The sequence below is a fragment of the Triticum dicoccoides genome, chromosome 2A (assembly GCF_002162155.2).
Source record: "Triticum dicoccoides isolate Atlit2015 ecotype Zavitan chromosome 2A, WEW_v2.0, whole genome shotgun sequence".
In the NCBI taxonomy this organism is placed as follows: domain Eukaryota; kingdom Viridiplantae; phylum Streptophyta; class Magnoliopsida; order Poales; family Poaceae; genus Triticum; species Triticum dicoccoides.
The window spans coordinates 235750968-235768330 of NC_041382.1; positions in this window are offsets into that span (position 1 = coordinate 235750968).

The window sequence follows — 17363 nt, forward strand, 5'->3', positions numbered from 1 at the left end:
TTGAGCCGCCCTGCGCCCCCGACGATGGTGCCTCCTCCTCGGAGACCCCGCCTAGCCGACGCCTCGCCGTCCCAGCGGCGTTCGCCGCTGCTCCCCGCGGCCCCGGCGAGCACAACCGCACACATGACCTCGACGCCGCCACGGACCACCGTCGCCGCTCGTCACTCGCCGGAGCTCCTCCGCCGTAGCCAACACCGCTCGGCGCCGCCCTCCCCACCGGACCTCCCCGTCTCCTCCCCGAACGGCTTCTCCGAGCCTCGCCGCCCCCTCTCCTCGTCCACGCCGGTGAGGCCCCGGCCTCTCCCTCCTCTGCCTCGTTCGGTCACTGCGTCGACCGTTGCCCCACGTCCCATGCCCCTCACCCGCGCCATGCCCTTCGCCTGCAACCTCGCTGCTGGCCGCCGCTGCCTCCCGACACGATGTGGCCACTGTGTGCCTGCCTGTGTGTGTGCTCGCGCTCACAGCCCCCGCACTGCCCACGCGCGCCCCCGCGAGCACCTGGCTGCGTACCTCGCGTCATGGCCACTCCCACGCCTCCATCTCGCCGGCGCTACTGCCTTCGCTGCTCGCGCCCCCTGCAACCGCCGCTGCCCGCTACTCCACCTCGCCCACTGGCCGCCTCTGCCCGCCGGCGTCGTCGCCTCCGCCCGCCTGTGCCACGTTCCGCCCGCGCCCGCAAGCCACGCCTACCCCGCGCCCTGTCGTGTCGCGCCGACCGCGCCTCCCCGGCAGCCCCTGCTCGCTCCGCTTGCCGGCCCTTGCTGCTGCTGGACCAGCAGCGGCCGCGGCCACAGCCACCGGCGCCGGACCCCAGCGCCCGCGCGCTCCCTTTCCCCCGGAGGTCTGCTAGCCGCGGCGCACGGCGGGTGCTCCTGCCCGCGCCTGGTAGCCTGTCCCATTGGCCCCTAGAGCCACTGACTATGGGGCCCCACCCCCAAAACGAATTTAAAAAATAAATAATAATTAAATTAATTAATTAATTAATTAAGTTAATTAATCATGTTTAATTAATCTAATCAATTAGTTAATTTAATTAAACCCTAATTAGACTAAACAGTCAATGACGAACGGGACCCACCTGTTAGGTTGACCAGGTCAACTGCTGACGTCATGATGACGTTAGCAAACACTATTTTGGATAATGTTGAATTAAATTAATTAAATAAATCCTAAAATTGATTTAAATCTTTTAAAATCAATATAAAATAAACCATAGCTTGGATGAAAATACTTTCTACATGAAAGTTGCTCAGAACGATGAGACGAATCCGGATACACTCTCCGTTCATCCGCCACACATCCCTAGCATAGCAAACACGCAACTTTTCCCCTTCGGTTCATCTGTCTGAAAACGCGAAACACCGGGAAATACTTTCCCGGATGTTTCCCCCCTTCGCCGGTATCACCTAGTACTGTGTTAGGCCACCTCTAGCATCGCGCATTGCCACATTACGTTTTGTGTTACTTTGATTGCTCTATTATTTTTTGTGTTCCCCCTCTGTTACTTCTTTCCGGTAGACCCCGAGACTACCGGCAACCCCCCAGTTCGACTACGATGTTGACGACACGTCCTGCTTGCCAAAGCAACCAGGCAAGCCCCCCCTTTGATCACCAAATATTGCCTACTCTTCTCTCTAATTCTTGCATTAGAGTAGTGTAGCATGTTACTGCTTTCCGTTAATCCTATTCTGATGCATAGCCTGTAATTATTGCTACAACTGTTGATATCTTACCTGTAATCCTAAATACTTAGTATAGGATGCTAGATTATCATCAGTGGCCCTACATTCTTGTCAGTCTTCCATGTTATACTATCAGGCCGTGATCACGTCGAGTGTTGGTCACAGGTAAATACATACATATATTCATACTATACAGGTGGTGACTAAAGTCGGGTCGGCTCGTTGAGTACCCGCAAGTGATTCTGATGTGGGGGCTGAAGGGGCAGGTGGCTCCATCCAGGTAGTGGTGGGCCTGAGTTCCCGACGGCCCCTAACTGTTACTTTGAGGCGGAGCGATAGGACATGTTGAGACCACCTAGGAGAGAGGTGGGCCTAGCCCTGGTCGGCGTTCGCGATTAATTCAAAATAACACGCTTAACGATATCTGGGTATTTGATCTAAGTCTGGCTACAGGCCTATACACACTAACCAACTACGCATGGACAATTATGGGCACTCGACGTCGTGGTATGAGCCGAAGCCTTCGTGACGTCAGCGACTGAGCGGCGGGCGCCGGATTAGACTAGAACGCCTACTAGGCTAGGTCTACTTCCAGCCGCCCTCGCAACATGCAGGTGTGTAATGGGCGATGGGCACAGACCCCTGCGCCATAGGATTTAGACCGGCGTGCTGACCTCTCTGTTGTGCCTAGGTAGGGCTGTGACGTGTTGATCTTCCATGGCCGGGCATGACCCAGGAAAGTGTGTCCAGACAAAGGGGATCGAGTGTGTTGGGAAATGTGGTGCACCCCTGCACGGAAGTGAATCTATTCGAATAGCTATGATCTTCGGTAACAAGACGACTTGGAGTTGTACCTTGACCTTATGACAACTAGAACCGGATACTTAATAAAACACACCCTTCCAAGTGCCAGATACAACTGGTGATCGCTCTCTCACAGGGCGACGAGGGGAGGATCATCGGTTAGATTTATGCTATGAGATGTTACTTGGAGAACTTACCATCTACTCTCTTCCACATGCTGCAAGATGGAGGTGGCCAGAAGCGTAGTCTTTGATATGACTAGCTATCCCCCTCTTATTCCGGCATTCTGTAGTTCAGTCCACATATGATACCCTCATTCCATTTGATACCAATGCATACATATGTAGTGTAGCTCCTTGCTTGCGAGTACTTTGGATGAGTACTCACGGTTGCTTTGCTCCCTCTTTTCCCCCTTTCTATACCCGATTGATGCGACCAGGCAATGGAGCCCAGGAGCCAGACGCCACCGTCGACGACGGCTACTACTACTCGGGAGGTGCCTACTACTACGTGCAACCCGCTGACGACGACCAGGAGTAGTTTAGGAGGATCCCAGGCAGGAGGCCTGCGCCTCTTTCGATCGGTATCCCAGTTTGTGCTAGCCTTCTTAAGGCAAACTTGTTTAACTTATGTCTATACTCAGATATTGTTGCTTCCGCTGACTCGTCTATGATCGAGCTCTTGTATTCGAGCCTTCGAGGCCCTTGGCTTGTAATATGATGCTTGTATGACTTATTTTATTTGTAGAGTTGTGTTGTGATATCTTCTCATGAGTCCCTGATCTTGATCGTACAGTTTGCGTGTATGATTAGTGTACGATTGAATCGGGGGCGTCACACCGTCATGATCTCCATCGTCACCGGCATGACACCTTAATCTCTATCGTAGTTTCATGGTCGTCTCGCCAACTATTGCTTCTAGAACTATCACTAACACATAGTGATAAAGTAAAGCAATTACATGGCGTTTGCATTTCATACAATAAAGCGACAACCATAAGGCTCCTGCCAGTTGCCGATAACTTTTACAAAACATGATCATCTCATACAATAACGTATATCACATCATGTCTTGACCATATCACATCACAACATGCCCTGCAAAAACAAGTTAGATGTCCTCTACTTTGTTGTTGCAAGTTTTAAGTGGCTGTTATGGGCTTCTAGTAAGAACCATTCTTACCTACACATCAAAACCACAATGGTGTTTCATCAAGTTTGTTGTTTTAACCTTCAACAAGGACCGTCCGTAGTCAAATTCGATTCAACTAAAGTTGGAGAAACGGACACCCACCAGCCACCTTTATGCAAAACAAGTTGCATGTCTGTCGGTGGAACCGATCTCATGAACGTGGTCATGTAAGGTTGAAACAGGCCGCTTGATCCAACAATACCGCCGAATCAAAATAAGACGTTGGTGGTAAGAAGTATGACTATCATCGTCCACAACTCTTTGTGTTCTACTCATGCATAGCATCTACGCATAGACCTAGCTCGGATGCCACTGTTGGGGAACGTAGCATGCAATTTCAAAAAAAATCCTACGATCACGCAAGATCTATCTAAGAGATGCATAGCAACGAGCGGGGGGGGGAGTGTGTCCATGTACCCTCGTAGACCGAAAGCGGAAGCGTTAGTTTAACGCAGTTGATGTAGTCGAACATCTTCTCGATTCAACCTATCAAGTACCGAACGTACGGCACCTCCGAGTTCTGCACAAGTTCAGCTCGATGACGTCCCTCGAACTCTTGATCCAACAAAGTGTAGAGGGAGAGTTTTGTCAGCAAGACGGCGTGGTGATGGTGATGGTGAAGTGATCCGCGCAGGGCTTCGCCTAAGCACTACGTGAATATGACCAGAGGCGTAAATTGTCGAGGGGGGCGCCGCACATGGCTAACAATCATTGGTGTGGTTTCTAGCGGTGCCCCACTCATATATATATAGGTTGGAGGGGAGGAGAGGTAGCCAAGGGGGCGCCTCAAGTAGGAGGAATCCTACTTGGCCTCTTGGGGTCCTCCCAATTCGGCCTCCCCCCTTTCTTATTCCTATTCAGAGTAGGAAGGCAAGAGAGGGAAGGGGGGATCCTATTCCCTTTTTCCTTTCCTCCTTCCCCTTTTCTACTCCAATTTGTCCAGCCCATATGGAGGGGGTGCACCGGCCCCTTAGGGGCTGGTCTATCCTTATCTTGGCCCATTAGGCCCATATAGTTTGCCGGGGGTTGCCCAGAACCCCTTCCGGTGACCCGATACATACCCGGTACCCCCCGGAACACTTCCGGTGTCCAAATACTATCGTCCTATATATGAATCTTTACCTCTCAACCATTTCGAGACTCCTCATCATGTCTGTAATCTCATCTGGGACTCCGAACAACATTCGGTCACCAAATCACATAACTAATATAATACAAATCGTCATCGAACATTTAAGCGTGCGAACCCTACCGGTTCGAGAACTATGTAGACATGACCGAGACACCTCTCCGGTCAATAACCAATAGCTGAACCTGGATGCTCATATTGGATCCCACATATTCTACGAAGATCTTTATTGGTCAAACCGTTATGACAACATACGTTATTCCCTTTGTCATCGGTATGTTACTTGCCTGAGATTCAATCGTCGGTATCTTCATACCTAGTTCAATCTTGTTACCGACAAGTCTCTTTACTCGTTCTGTAATGCATCATCCCGCAACTAACTCATTAGGCACATTTCTTGCAAGGCTTATTATGATGTGCATTATCGAGAGGGCCCAGAGATACCTCTCCGATACTTAGAGTGACAAATCCTAATCTCGATCTATACCAACCCAACAAACACCTTCGGAGATACCTATAGAGCATCTTTATAATCACCCAGTTACGTTGTGACGTTTGATAGCACACAAGGTATTCCTCTGGTATCCGGGAGTTTCATAATCTCATAGTCAAATGAATATGTGTATGACATGAAGAAAGCAATAGCAATAAAACTTAACAATCATTATGCTAAGCTAACGGATGGGTCTTGTCCATCACATCATTATCCTAATGATGTAATCTTGTTCATCAAATGACAACATATGTCTATGGTTAGGAAACTTAACCATCTTTGATTAACTAGCTAGTCTAGTAGAGGCTTACTAGGGACACGGTGTTTTGTCTATGCATCCACACATGTATCAAGTTTCAGATTAATACAATTCTAGCATGAATAATAAACATTTATCATGATATAAGGAAATATAAAATAACAACTTTATTATTGCCTCTAGGGCATATTTCCTTCATGGACAACTCATGCGGTGGGTCTCAAATCCATCCCCATCAATGCATTATCTATCACATTATGTGGTAAACCCTTTGTGAAGGGATCTGCCTAGTTTTTGGATGTTTGGATATAATCCAACATAATAACTCTGGAGTTCCTCAATTTTCTGACAGATTTTAGTCTCCTCTTCACATGCCTTGAGGACTTCATATTATCCTTAGAACTATTTATCTTGACGATCACAGTTCATCAGGATAGGGGGTATTGATTTTTCAACCATAGGTAAGTCCATCAAGAGCTCATGAAGCCACTCTGCTTCAACAGTGGCAGTGTCTAATGTCGTGAGTTCTGCTTCCATAGTTGACCTCGTTAAGATGGTCTGCTTGCAAGACTTCCAGGAAATAGCGCCACCACCAAGTGTAAAAACATAACCACTTGTGGCCTTAATCTCATCAGCATTAGATATCCAGTTTGAGTCTCTATAACCCTCCAGTACCCTTGGATACCCGGTATAGTGAATTCCATAGCTCGTAGTGCCTTTCAAGTAGTGCATAACTCTCTCAAGCGCACGGCAATGATCATCTCCCAGGATTGACACAAACCGACTCAGCTTGCTCAGAACAAAAGAGATATCAGGCCTTGTGGCACTCTCCAAACACATCAGCGAGCCAATAATCTGAGAATACCTCAGTTGGTCTCTAGCAATCTGTCAATTCTTTCGAAGCAACACACTAACATCATATGGAGTTGGAGAAGGCGTGCAGTCGCTATACCCAAAACGACTCAAGATTTTTTTCCACATAGTGAGACTGAAGTAGTGTGATCCCACCATTCTCATCTCTCAACAGCTTGATGTTTAAGATAACATCAGCTACTCCTAGATCCTTCATCTCAAAATAGCGAGATAAGAAATCCTTAACCTCCTTGATTAGATGAAGTTTGGTTCCAAAGATCAGTATGTCATCGACATACAGACAAAGAATGACTCCTTCGCCCCCACCATGGCGATAGTACACACACTTGTCACCATCGTTTACTACAAAGCCGACAGAGTTAATGTTCTTTCGAACTTCTCATGCCACTCCTTATGAGCTTGTTTAAGGCCATATAAAGACTTTAATAACTTGCACACCTTTCCTTCCTGACCAGGTACCACAAAGCCATCTAGTTGATCCATGTAAATTTCCTCCTTCAACTCTCCATCAAGGAAAGCCGTCTTAATGTCCTTTTGATGAACGAGAAGACAATGTTGAAGGAAATATGCCCTAGAGGCAATAATAAATTTATTATTTATTTCCTTATAGCATGATAAATGTTTATTATTCATGCTAGAATTGTATTAACCGGAAACATGATACATGTGTGAATACATAGACAAACAGAGTGTCACTAGTATGCCTCTACTTGACTAGCTCGTTGATAAAAGATGGTTAAGTTTCCTAGCCATAGATAAAGAGTTGTCATTTGATTAACAGGATCACATCATTAGGAGAATGATGTGATTGACTAGACCCATTCCGTTAGCATAGCACTTGATCGTTTAGTTTGTTGCTATTGCTTTATTCATGACTTATACATGTTCCTATGACTATGAGATTATGCAACTCCCGTTTACCAGAGGAACACTTTGTGTGCTATGAAACGTCACAACATAATTGGGTGATTATAAAGGTGCTCTACAGGTGTCTCCGAAGGTACTTGTTGGGTTGGCGTATTTTGAGATTAGGATTTGTCACTCCGGTTGTCGGAGAGGTATCTCTGGGCCCACTCGGTAATGCACATCACTATAAGCCTTGCAAGCATTGCAACTAATGAGTTAGTTGCGGGATGATGTGTTACGGAACGAGTAAAGAGACTTGCCGGTAACGAGATTGAACTAGGTATTGAGATACCGATGATCGAATCTCGGGCAAGTAACATACCGATGACAAAGGGAACAACGTGTGTTGTTATGCGGTTTGACCGATAAATCTTCATAGAATATGTAGGAGCCAATATGAGCATCCAGGTTCCGCTATTGGTTATTGACCGGAGACGTGTCTTGGTCATGTCTACATAGTTCTCGAACCCGTAGGGTCCGCACGCTTAAAGTTCGATGATGGTTATATTATGAGTTTATGTGTTTTGATGTACCGAAGGAGTTCGAAGTCCCGGATGAGATCGGGGACATGACGAGGAGTCTCGAAATGGTCGAGACGTAAAGATCAATATATTGGACGACTATATTCGGACATCAGAAAGGTTCCAAGTGATTCGGATATTTTCGCGAGTACCGAGGAGTTACGGGAATTCGCATTGGGCCTTAGTGGGCCATACGGGAAAGGAAAGAAAGGCCTCAAAGGGTGCCCGCACCCCTCCCCATGGGCTGGTCCAAATTGGACTAGGGAGGGGGGGCGCCCCCTTCCTTCCTTCTCCTTTTTCCTTCCCTTTCCTTCCCTCCTACTCCTACTACATGGAAGGGCTCCTAGTTCTACTAGGAGAGGGGAAATCCTACTCCCGGTGGGAGTAGGACTCTCTAGGGCGCGCCATAGAGGGCCGGCCCTCCCCCTCCTCCACTCCTTTATATACGGGGGCAGGGGCACCCCAAAGACACAACAATTGATCTCTTGATCTCTTAGCCATGTGCGGTGCCCCCCTCCACCATAATCCACCTCGATCATATCGTAGCAGTGCTTAGGCGAAGCCCTGCGTCGGTAGAACATCATCATCGTCACCACGCCGTTGTGCTGACGAAACTCTCCCACAACACTCGGCTGGATTGGAGTTCGAGGTACGTCATCGAGTTGAACGTGTGCAGAACTCGGAGGTGTCGTGCGTTCGGTACTTGATCGGTCGGATCGTGAAGACGTACGACTACATCAACCGTGTTGTGCTAACGCTTCCGCTTTCGGTCTACGAGGGTACGTGGACACACTGTCCCCTATCGTTGCTATGCATCACCATGATCTTGCGTGTGTGTAGGTATTTTTTTGAAATTACTACGTTACCCAATAATGGCATCCGAGCCAGGTTTTATGCGTTGATGTAATATGCACGAGTAGAACACAAGTGAGTTGTGGGCGATATAAGTCATACTGCTTACCAGCATGTCCTACTTTGGTTTGGCGGTATTGTTGGATGAAGCGGCCCGGACCGACATTACATGTATGCTTACGCGAGACTGGTTCTACCAACGTGCTTTGCACACAGGTGGCTGGCGGGTGTCAGTTTCTCCAACTTTAGTTGAACCGAGTGTGGCTACGCCCGGTCCTTGCGAAGGTTAAAACATCACTAACTTGACAAACTATCGTTGCGGTTTTGATGCGTAGGTAAGAACGGTTCTTGCTAAAGCCCGTAGCAGCCACATAAAACTTGCAACAACAAAGTAGAGGACGTCTAACTTGTTTTTGCAGGGCATGTTGTGATGTGATATGGTCAAGACGTGGTGAGATATAAGTTGTTGTATAAGATGGTCATGTTTTGTTGAAGTTATCGGCAACTGGCAGAAGCCTTATGGTTGTCTCTTTATTGCATAAGATGCAAGAGCCAAATAATTGCTTTACTTTATCGCTATGCGATAGCAATAGTTGCAAGAGCAATAGTTGGCGAGACGACCATGTGACGACACATTGATATAGATCAAGATGATGGAGATCATGGTGTCATGTCGGTGATGATGGAGATCATGACCGTACTTTGGAGATGGAGATCAAAGGCGCAAGATGATCATGGCCATATCATGTCACATATTATGATTGCATATGATGTTTATCTTTTATGCATCTTATTTTGCTTAGTTCGACGATAGCTTTATAAGATGATCCCTTACTAAAAATTTCAAGGTATAAAGTGTTCTCCCTGAGTATGCACCGTTGCCAAAGTTCGTCGTGCCTAGACACCACGTGATGATCGGGTGTGATAAGCTCTACGTCCATCTACAACGGGTGCAAGCCAGTTTTGCACACGCAGAATACTCAGGTTAAACTTGACGAGCCTAGCATATGCAGATATGGCCTCGGAACACCGGAGACCAAAAGGTCAAGCGTGAATCATATAGTAGATATGATCAACATAATGATGTTCACCATTGAAAACTACTCCATTTCATGTGATGATCAGTTATGGTTTAGTTGATTTGGATCACGTGATCACTTAGATGACTAGAGGGATGTCTATCTAAGTGGGAGTTCTTAAGTAATATGATTAACTGAACTTAAATTTATCATGAACTTAGTCCTGGTAATATTTGCATATCTATGTTGTAGATCAATTGCTCGCGTTTAGCTCCCCTGTTTTATTTTTGATTTGTTCCTAGAGAAAACTAAGTTGAAAGATGTTAGTAGCAATGATACGGATTGGATCCGTGATCTGAGGATTTTCCTCATTGCTGCACAGAAAAATTATGTCCTTGATGCACCGCTAGGTGACAGACCTATTGCAGGAGCAGATGCAGACGTTATGAACGTTTTGGCTAGCTCAATATGATGACTACTTGATAGTTTAGTGCACCGTGCTTAAATGGCTTAGAATCAGGACTTCAAAGACGTTTTGAACGTCATGGACCATATGAGATGTTCCAGGAGTTGAAGTTAATATTTTGAGCAAATACCCGAGTTGAGAGATATGAAGTCTCCAACAAGTTCTATACCTAAAAGATGGAGGAGAATAGCTCAAGCAGTGAGCATGTGCTCAGATTGTCTGGGTACTACAATCACTTGAATCAAGTGGGAGTTAATCTTCCAGATAAAATAGTGATTGACATAATTCTCTAGTCACCATCACCAAGTTAGTAGAACTTCGTGATGAACTATAATATGCAAGGGATAACAGAAACGATTCCCAAGCTCTTCGTGATGCTGAAATCGACGAAGGTAGAAATCAAGAAAAGCATCAAGTGTTGATGGTATACAAAACCACTAGTTTCAAGTAAAGGGACAAAGGGAAGAAAGGGGAACTTCAAGAAGAACGACAAGCAAGTTGCTGCTCAAGTGACAAAACCCAAGTCTGGACCTAAGCCTGAAACTGAGTGCTTCTACTGCAAAGGGACTGGTCACTGGAAGCGAAACTACCCCAAGTAACTGGCGGATAAGAAAGATGGCAAAGTGAACATAGGTATATTTGATATACATGTTATTGATGTGTACTTTACTAGTGTTTATAGCAACCCCTCAGTATTTGATACTAGTTCAGTTGCTAAGAATAGTAACTCGAAACGGGAGTTGTAGAATGAACAGAGACTAGTTAAGGGGGAAGTGACGATGCGTATTGGAAATGGTTCCAAGATTGATATGATCATCATCGCACACTCCCTATACTTTCGGGATTAGTGTTAAACCTAAAATGAATGTTATTTAGTGTTTGCGTTGAGCATGAATATGATTGGATCATGTTTATTGCAATACGGCTATTCATGTAAGTTAGAGAATAATTGTTGTTTTGTTTACATGAATAAAACCTTCTATGGTCATACACTCAATGAAAATGGTTTGTTGGATCTCGACCGTGGTGATACACATTTTCATAATATTGAAGCCAAAAGATGCAAAGTTAATAATGATAGTGCAACTTATTTGTGGCACTGCCGTTTAGGTCATATTGGTGTAAAGCGCATGAAGAAAATCCATGCTGATGGGCTTTTGGAATCACTTGATTATGAATTAGTTGATGCTTGTGAACCATGCCTCATGGGCAATATGACTAAGACTCCGTTTTCTGGAACAATGGAGCGAGCAATAGATTTGTTGGAAATCATACATACTGATGTATGTGGTCCGATGAATATTGAGGCTCGCGGCAGGTATCATTATTTTCTGATCTTCACAGATGATTTGAGCAGATATGAGTATATCTACTTAATGAAACACAAGTCTGAAACATTTGAAAAGTTCAAAGAATTTCAGAGTGAAGTGGGGAATCATCGTAACAAAAATAAAAGTTTCTATGATATGATCGTAGAAGTAAAATATTTGAGTTACGAGTTTGGCCTTCAGTTAAAACAATGTGAAATAGTTTCACTACTCACGCCACCTGGAACACCACAGTGTAATGGTGTGTCCGAACGTTGTAACCGTACTTTATTAGATATGGTGTGATCTATGATGTCTCTTACCAATTTTCCACTATCATTTTGGGGTTATGCATTAGAGACAGCTACATTCACGTTAAATAGGGCACCATCTAAATCCGTTGAGATGACACCATATGAACTATGGTTTGGCAAGAAACCTAAGCTGTCATTTCTTAAAATTTGAGGTTGCAATGCTTATGTGAAAAGTTTCAACCTGATAAGCTCAAACCCAAATCGGAGAAGTGCATCTTCATAGGATACCCAAAAGAAAATGTTGGGTACACCTTCTATCACAGATCCGAAGGCAAGATATTCATTGCTGAGAATGGATCCTTTCTAGAGAAGGAGTTTCTCTCGAAAGAAGTGAGTGGGAGGAAAGTAGAACTTGATGAGGTAACTGTACCTGCTCCCTTATTGGAAAGCAGTTCATCACAGAAATCTATTCCTGTGACTACTACACCAATTAGTGAGGAAGCTAATGATGATGATCATGTAACTTCAGATCAAGTTACTACCGAACCTCATAGGTAAACCAGAGTGAGATCCGCACCAGAGTGGTACGGTAATCCTGTTCTGGAGGTCATGTTACTTGACCATGATGAACCTACGAATTATGAGGAAGCGATGATGAGCCCAGATTCCGCAAAATGGCTTGAGGCCATGAAATCTCAGATGGGATCCATGTATGAGAACAAAGTGTGGACTTTGGTTGACTTGCCCGATGATCGGCAAGCAATTAAGATTAAATGGATCTTCAAGAGGAAGACGGACGCTGATAGTAGTGTTACTATCTACAAAGCTAGAATTGTCGCAAAAGGTTTTCGACAAGTTCAAGGTGTTGACTATGATGAGAGTTTCTCACTCGTATCTATGCTTAAGTCTGCCCGAATCATGTTAGCAATTGCCACATTTTATGAAATCTGGCAAATGGATAAACAAAACTACATTCCTTAATGGATTTATTAAAGAGAATTGTATATGATGCAACAAGAAAGTTTTGTCAATCCTAAAGGTGCTAACAAAATATGCAAGCTCCAGTGATCCATCTATGGACTGGTGCAAGCATCTCGGAGTTGGAATATACGCTTTGATAAGTTGATAAAAGCATATAGTTTTATAAAGACTTTCGGTGAAGCCTGTATTTACAAGAAAGTGAGTGGGAGTACTACAGCATTTCTGATAAGTATATGTGAATGACATATTGTTGATCGGAGATGATGTAGAATTATTCTGCAAAGCATAAAGGAGTGTTTGAAAGGAGTTTCTCAAAGAAAGACCTCGGTGAAGCTGCTTACATATTGAGCATCGAGATCTATAGAGATAGATCAAGACGCTTGATAAGTTTTTCAATGAGTACATACCTTGACAAGATTTTGAAGTAGTTCAAAATGGAATAGTAAAAAAAGAGTTCTTTCCTGTGTTACAAGGTGTGAAACTGAGTAAGACTCAAAGCCCGACCACGGCAGAAGATAGAAAGAGAATGGAAGTCATTCCCTATGCCTTGGCCATAGGTTCTATAAAATATGCCATGTTGTGTACCAGATCTATTGTATACCCTACACTGTTTTTGGCAAGGGAGTAGAATAGTGATCTAGGGGTAGATCACTGGACAGCGGTCAAATTATCCTTAGTGGAATAAGGATATGTTTCTCGATTATGGAGGTGACAGAAAGGTTTGTCGTAAAGGGTTACGTCGATGCAAGTTTTGACACTGGCCCAGATGACTCTAAATCTCAATCTGGATACATAATGAAAGTGGGAGCAATTAGCTAGAATAGCTCCGTGCAGAGCATTGTTGACATAGAAATTTGCAAAATACTTACGGATCTTAATGTGGCAGACCCGTTGACTAAACTTCTCTCACAAGCAAAACATGATCACACCTTAGTACTCTTTGGGTGTTAATCACATAGCGATGTGAACTAGATTATTGACTCTAGTAAACCCTTTGGGTGTTGATCACATGACGATGTGAACTATGGGTGTTAATCACATGGTGATGTGAACTATTGGTGTTACATCACATGGCGATGTGAACTAGATTATTGACTCTAGTGCAAGTGGGAGACTGAAGGAAATATGCCCTAGAGGCAATAATAAAGTTATTATTTATTTCCTTATATCATGATAAATGTTTATTATTCATGCTAGAATTGTATTAACCGGAAACATGATACATGTGTGAATACATAGACAAACAGAGTGTCACTAGTATGCCTCTACTTGACTAGCTCGTTGATCAAAGATGGTTAAGTTTCCTAGCCATAGACAAAGAGTTGTCATTTGATTAACGGGATCACATCATTAGGAGAATGATGTGATTGACTTGACCCATTCCGTTAGCATATCACTTGATCGTTTAGTTTGTTGCTATTGCTTTCTTCATGACTTATACATGTTCCTATGACTATGAGATTATGCAACTCCCGTTTACCGGAGGAACACTTTGTGTGCTACCAAACGTCACAACGTAACTGGGTGATTATAAAGGTCCTCTACAGGTGTCTCCAAAGGTACTTGTTGGGTTGGCGTATTTCGAGATTAGGATTTGTCACTCCGATTGTCGGAGAGGTATCTCTGGGCCCACTCGGTAATGCACATCACTATAAGCCTTGCAAGCATTGCAACTAATGAGTTAGTAGCGGGATGATGTGTTACGAAATGAGTAAAGAGACTTGCCGGTAATGAGATTGAACTAGGTATTGAGATACCGACGATCGAATCTCGGGCAAGTAACATACCGATGACAAAGGGAACAACGTATGTTGTTATTCGGTTTGTCCGATAAACATCTTCGTAGAATATGTAGGAGCCAATATGAGCATCCAGGTTCCGCTATTGGTTATTGACCGGAGACGTGTCTCGGTCATGTCTACATAGTTCTCGAACCCGTAGGGTCCGCATGCTTAAAGTTCGATGACGGTTATATTATGAGTTTATGTGTTTTGATGTACCGAACGAGTTCGGAGTCCCGGATGAGATCGGGGACATGACGAGGAGTCTCGAAATGGTCGAGATGTAAAGATCATATATTGGACGACTATATTCGGACATCGGAAAGGTTCCGAGTGATTCAGATATTTTCGGGAGTACCGGGTAGTTACGGGAATTCGTATTGGGCCTTAGTGGGCCATACGGGAATGGAGAGAAAGGCCTCAAAGGGTGGCCGCACCCCTCCTCGTGGGCTGGTCCGAATTGGACTAGGAAGGGGGGTCGCCCCCTTCCTTCCTTCTCCTTTTCCCTTCCCTTTCCTTCCCTCCTACTCCTACTACATGGAAGGGCTCCTAGTTCTACTAGGAAAGGGGAAATCCTACTCCCGGCGGGAGTAGGACTCCCCTAGGGCACGCCATAGAGGGCCGGCCCTCCCCCTCCTCCACTCCTTTATATACGGGGGCAGGGGCACCCCAAAGACACAACAATTGATCTCTTGATCTATTAGCCGTGTGTGGTGCCCCCCTCCACCATAATCCACCTCGATCATATCGTAGCGGTGCTTAGGCGAAGCCCTGCATCGGTAGAACATCATCATCGTCACCACGCCGTTGTGCTAACGAAACTCTCCCTCAACACTCAGCTGGATCGGAGTTCGAGGGACGTCATCGAGTTGAACGTGTGCAGAACTCGGAGGTGTCGTGCGTTCGGTACTTGATCGGTCGGATCGTGAAGACGTACGACTACATCAACCGCGTTGTGCTAACATTTCCGCTTTCGGTCTACGAGGGTACGTGGACACACTTTCCCCTCTCGTTGCTATGCATCACCATGATCTTGCGTGTCCGTAGGAATTTTTTTTTGAAATTACTATGTTCCCCAACAAATATGAGGCAGCCAGTGATAGTAGCACCTGAATAGTGGTCAGTCTAGCCACGGGTGAGTAAGTATCAAAGAAGTCTTCACCTTCTTTTTGGGTATAACCCTCAGCCACAAGCTGTGCCTTGTACTTTTCAATTGTACCATCAGGTCTAAGTTTCTTCTTAAACAACCACTTACATCCTACAAGTTTGCACCCATAAGGACGGTCAGTGATCTCCCAAGCTCTGTTAGCTAAGATGGAATCCATCTCGCTACGAACAGCTTCCTTCTAGTAGTCAGCATCAGGAGATGCATAGGCTTCTGAAATAGTCCTGGGTGTGTCATCCACGAGGTACACAATGAAATCATCACCAATGGACCTTCCAGTCCTCTATCTCTTACTCCTTACAGGAGTTTCATTGTCACCCTCAACAGGATTCTCAACGTGTTCCATCGCAATGGTGGGTTCAGGAATTACAACGAATTCCTCACTAGATGGAGTAGGTATCTCCTGATTTGATGAACTCGACATATCCTTCATAGGAAATATATCCTCAAAAAAAGTTGCATCATTCGACTCCATAATCTTACCAACATGCATGTCGGATACCTCAGATTTTATTATCAAAAATCTATAGCCAATGCTATGAAAACCATAGGCCAGAAGAACATAATCCACGGTTTTTGGTCCAAGCTTGCGCTTCTTGGGAATTGGTATATTGGCTTTTGCCAAACAGCCCCAAGTACGTAGGTAAGAGAGTTTCAACCTTTTCCTTTCCCATTCCTCAAATGGGGTCATGGTCTTATGCTTTGTGGGAAATCGGTTTAGGACATGACAAACAGTCATTAGCGCCTCCCCCCCACATTCCTTGGAAAGACCCGATGTGTCTAACATGGCGTTAACCAGATCAGTTAGAGTTCGGTTCTTTCTTTCGGCCAACCCATTCGACTGAGATGAGTAGGGAGGCGTCCTCTCATGGATTATACCATGTTCCACACAAAACAAATCAAATTCATTAGAAAAATAATCTCCACCATGATCAGACCTTAGCCGTTTAATTTTTCAATCAAGTTGGTTCTCCGCTTCAGCTTTGTAGTTTTTGAAGAAAGTTAAAGCCTCATCTTTTGAATTGTAACATCCCAAATTTTCAATTTGGAATGTTATACATAGTCATCCATGCATATCATATTTTATTTGCATCTCGTCTCGCGATCCTCGAAATCCTAAGCAACTCAAGGACCCTCGAAGACAGTTGGGGATTTCCCGATTTTCATATTTGATTTTTATCAAATCCGAAACGAGGATTTTGGTTTTAATTATTTTTCTCTCCGAAAATATTTCATATTAAAATATATGAGAGGAGATAATATGACTTCTCCAAGATAATTGAAATATAGGAGGAAAAATATTAAAATCAAATATTTGTTTTATTTGGATTTTATTGCAATTCTGTTTGCATTAGAAAAATTGCACGTTTTCAAAATTGCATTTTAGGGCCAAGAAAATGTTCATCTCGTTCTAAATATTTTATTTAGACAATGAAAATTTATTTTGGCATTTTTAGATATTTATTTATTTTTCTAGGATTTTATTTCGGTCGGTGAAATTATTTAAAAAAAAAGTTCCCGCGCCCGACTGGGCCAAAGGCCCGGCCGAGCCAGGCCGGCCCGCAGCCGCCACCGCCTCCCCGTGTGTGCACCGCCCCGCCGCCGCTCGGACTAGAGTCCGAGCCGGACTCCGCCGCCGCCGCCGCTTGCCCCTCCTCCAAGCAAGCCGCCCCGCCCCGC